The sequence below is a fragment of the Aplysia californica genome, unplaced genomic scaffold, assembly GCF_000002075.1.
Source record: "Aplysia californica isolate F4 #8 unplaced genomic scaffold, AplCal3.0 scaffold01263, whole genome shotgun sequence".
NCBI classification, from domain to species: Eukaryota; Metazoa; Mollusca; class Gastropoda; order Aplysiida; family Aplysiidae; genus Aplysia; species Aplysia californica.
The window spans coordinates 28408-33298 of NW_004798533.1; the positions used below are offsets into that span (position 1 = coordinate 28408).

A 4891-nucleotide genomic window follows, 5' to 3' on the forward strand; every position below is an offset into this window, starting at 1 on the left:
ACAAAGAAAGAAAGAAAACAAAAACCAATGTGTTCTACCGTTCTGCGATAAAGTTGTGTGCACACATTTAATCTCAAATTACTCACTACAATGAAAATCAGATAATGAGGTAGCATATAGTAGAACAAAAAAAGTATAAGTTGCCGGTACTCCTAACAAAAACGATTTAAATTGATTAGTAGTATTAATTCTGAGCAGGTTTAAGTCAATTCTAAATTTTTTATTCAGATCAAGTCCACAACTTTTGAGTTTTGATAGCCATAGAATAAAATATAAGACCATGCCAAACTGGCTGTTGCTTTTGTACTGCACAACAAATCATCCAAATGACCCTTTTCCCGGACATCCACATGAAACTAGCATACACACGAATTTCTGCTAGCCTATGAATCACTTATCTCAGCACAGAGTTTTAGCAAGCTTGCATTAATTTTGAAAAAGAGGAAAGTACAATGACACAGTAACTTTTTTTTTTTTAAAGTTACTGGTTATTATTATGAAACAACTAACTACTTAAACCCCCTCCCGAAAAAAAATGTTTTAAAGTAAGTCTTCAAGCAGTAGAATAGCACATTAAAAGTAGTTCAGTCTGGAAAAAGGAAATTTAGAAGAAAAAAAAAGTGTGCTCTATATTTATATATTTTACTGAAAACTGTAACATTTCAAATTAAGGAACTTTAACTGAGTCAATGAGGTTATCTGGGTTTTTTTGTTAGGAACACTGGTTGCACAGGTTCACATTGATCAAGCATTGAAGTAAATGTGGGTCACGTGGGCATTTGCAAACTTTAAACTTTCTTATCTGAAATGGCCTCGTTTCGAAATCCAAATGAAGCATTTTATCTGGACATTAGACACCTGTAATCTCCATTCAAGAATCAGATAGCTCAGGCCCACTACTCAACCTTCCTTCTACTTTTTAAATGATGTGTCACAAATTACTTACTGTTGGGAAAGATGTAAAGTCATGTAGTTAAAGCCATTTCAAAATTAAAGTATTGATTGCTCTCAAATTGCTCCTTTCCATAGCACTGCTACTACTGTACCAACCATTTATTACATCAAAACATACAAGCTCAAAATCTTCACAGAATGGTAAAAAAAACAACCCTGCCAAAATGTAGGATATGTCTGCTCGTAGGGGGGGGGGGGGGAGAGAGAGAGAGAGAAAGAGAGAGACAGAGAGAGAGAGAGTGAGAGAGAGAAAGAGAGAGAGAGAGAGAGGGGGGGGAGGGAGAGAGAGAGAGAGAGAGAGAGAGAGAGAGAGAGAGAGAGAGAGAGAGAGAGAGAGAGAGAGAGCATACAATAAAGGTGAGTACGCTGGGTCAGTATGAATTCGTAAAAGCTGGCGATCACACAACAGTCAAAACTCGTTTAATCCCCCCCCCCCCCTTCTCCGCCTCGTCCGTTACACCACCAGCACTGCTTAATGCAAGGTTTGTCGATGAACGAAAACAACCGCCTCTATACTCTATGTAAACATAGTAAAATGTGCCTTTACAGCGCCATCCACCAAGTTGTAGGCTTTACGATCCGTATCAAACTATTCATGTAAATTCTGGCCGCCAGAGGCACACACTACACACGTCGAAAAGCACTACTCGGTGGCTGCTCTTTTCCATGACCATACACGACTCTGTCGAGCTCGCTCTTTTAATTTGAGAGCTTTGTCGCCGAATTGCTCCTGATTGTAAACATTATCTACTTTTCAGACTTTGACAAATAGCCTACACGTTGGGTCTTTTTTTTTAATCAAAAGATTTTTTTTATGTCACCCGGATTTGCGCCACCTCGGCCTGCGGCAATACCTTGCGTCGCCGTACAGAGGCCTACAAGCCTCGTTGTACCGCCAACTTCATACTCGCCTCAATGTTGGCGGTTTAACAGGGTCTGACAGTACATTTGAGAAGACAAACTGTCATTGTGTCTTGTTTATATTAACCCTTCCAGCCCCAGCCATTCTTTTTGCACTCCCTAACCCCAGTCCCAGCTAATAGAGCAGTATTTCAGAAAAAGAGGCATAATTCTAAATGGTGATGTGACATCTTTGTTATGAGGTTCAGACACAGTCTAACCTGTATGGAATCGCAACGGAGCCAGAAAGAATTCCGTCTTAGACAGGGAAATTTAGGGGGAGATGGAAGTTGGGGGGAAGGGAATGTCAAAGGCCCAACCGGTGGAGTCAAGGATCGCTTGTCCGATCTGCAAGCAGTGGTCAAAACTTCACACCTCTCAATTGCTATCCTGTCTGATAATGACATGCGTCAGTCTTACTTATCACTAGTGCTTGCCTTTCATAGGACCACTGTTCGACCTATTTAAACAGAAACGTTTGCACATCTTTGCTTCCATCCTTAGCCCCACCCATCGATGTAACAAGCACAGTCAACCAACCCCAATGCCACCCCCTCACTGCCATCATGTAACAACGATTCGAGGAACTCTTTTCTCGGCTGGCCGTACGATCAGGGCGGTTTCACACCTCTGGCTTCTGGCTACCCAGGAAAGTTTCGCTAGTGGCTCACTACTCGAGCACTCTCACGGGAAGTCGTGAGATTTCACACCCACACTACACTGATCATCTGCATCGCTCTGGGCTCACATGATGGGGTAACATCTACCCCCAAGGAGTTTAGTTTAATCTCCTTGTCTACCCCCAAATAGCACCCCTACCCCTCTTCCTCGCCCGGCGGCATGGCCATAGCGATAAGTTTAGAGCCGGCGGAACCAAACTTGCAAGTTTTGTTTCAGATCAGGATTAAACGGGCAAAGCATTTTCCGTCTTAGACAGGTGAAACCCTCGGAAAGAAGCGGATTTTTCTTTCCGTTTCCGAGTTGGACAGTTTTCCGTTTTATACAGGTAATTAAAGAGGAATATATCAATGAACAAGGGGGGAGCGGTTTCCGTTAAGGCAGGTTCGACATATAAACATATAACAATGTTTAAAGTTAAATGAACAAAAATATGAAAATTACATTTTCATTAAGTTTGCTAATTTCGAAAAATGAGCAAATTTGCTACCCCCCCACCAGAGAATATACGCTCTTGGGACGTTAAGAGGTACAAGCGCTGCTGAAAATATACGAGCATGGGGCTGGAACGGTTAAGACAAATAAATTGATAACAGTAATGCTTCTTTCCATGCCTTTTGTCTTTATCTGAACAATTAATCAAAAACTTGCTAACAAGAAACATAACTTACACTCACATACGGAGTGCTAAACAAAAGTGAAAGTAAAAAGTTGCCTGCAGTTGGAGGACAACATTACTATGAGCCCCGGCCTTCACATAAGATTACTTGTCACAACAAAGACCAAAAAATTATATGTATTTTATTAAAGCTTGGATGTAATTTTCAACAAAACTGAAAGTAAGTGCAAATACTCCCCCCTCACAACTTATTGAAGGCAAAGGTAGTATGAGAACTTTAAAATCTTCAGTCTCGATGGCAGACAGAGATCACTTCAATATAAACAGATTTTTTTTTTTTTAAACTTTAAAAACTTGTGAAACAAAACTTTGCCTTGTCCAACTTGTTGGAGGTTTCATTGAGAATGAGAAAGCATTCAAAATTCAGGTAAAGGCATCTTTTTTTAAAAAAGGGGGAAATGAACAAAAACAAAAAAGAATTCTGAAAAACATTCAATTCAGAGCTGATATAAAGAATGCAATGTAGAATCTAGCAATAATATTGCATAGGCTTAAATAGTAGCACAGATGAATTATAGAATAGTACACAAGACTTGTTCTACGGAAACTTACACAGAGATGTGAGAATGTGATGCAAACCATTTCTAATCAACACAACAGTGTCAAATCAATTATATTCCCTCTTGAACAGTCAGGGGGTTTAAATGAGGAAAGACTTGTAATCCAACCTTAAAAATCATGACAAGCTCAGCATTGAACCAGAATGTATTTTTAATCAGATCTAATTTCTCCTCTTTATCCTTCTCCACTGACTTAGAGCAGATACCTGTACTTGCTACTCATTATAGATATATCCATTAAAAAGACACCAATCTCCGCAACAGAGTAAGACATAAAATTTGTCAACATTCCCAAAGGAAGGAACTAATCTTGTGCATCCGATCTTGTCGTAATTCGATCTTTATTGCCTTGGCTACAGCATATCTTGCCTAATACCAAGGAATATCTAACCCACACAAATCAAACGACTCAAACGTTAAGATCGCCTTCAGAGACAGTAATGACAGTCACTTGCACACCAAAAAAGATGTATAGAACAAACAGAACCCATCAATTCTACAGATGTAATAATAAACAAAACTACAAAAGTAAAATATTGGAGAAAGAACCAGTATTCAAGCATCATTATTTTATTCTAAGGACCAAAAGAAAAATGTTTTTCTTTTGTTTGTTTGGTTGTTTTTTGTTGTTGCTGGGTTTGTTTTTTGGGGTTGTTTATTTTTTTTTCATCCTTTTTTTTTTTTGGGGGGGGGGGTATAATTTGCTACAGGACAGGCTATGCTATAACCTACTTAGGCTTTTTAGGCCCTTCTAAGCAAGTTACTTTTCTGAGCAGTAAATTCTAGCCTAAAGAAAGGAGGAAGAATGAGACTTCAGACTTCAGAACAACGGAACCCTACAGCCTAGGCTACACAATACCTAGACAAGAGCTGCAGACATTCGAGTCTCTTGCAAAACCTCCTATAGCAAAGGTAGCCTACCGTACTGATTACTAATCCCTACACAAGAAGATTCTTGATCTAGATCTACGTCTCTACTAGATATCTAGTAATACGCAATGTTATCAAACAATGATTTGGCAACATTCCACCCATCAAAAAGCGTTGACCCCCTCCTTCAATTTGTCCCTGTCCTCTAGTTTTGCTGCCTGCATGAAATAAGCGAAGCAGCAACAACCTC

General features: G+C 39.5%; 1 protein-coding gene across 1 annotated transcript in view; it reads right to left on the bottom strand.

Moving 5' to 3' along the window:
- The window catches only part of LOC101847009 (forkhead box protein O), a 22200-nt gene that overhangs the window by 15870 nt on the left and 1439 nt on the right, over window positions 1–4891 (bottom strand). The window lies entirely within an intron of this gene.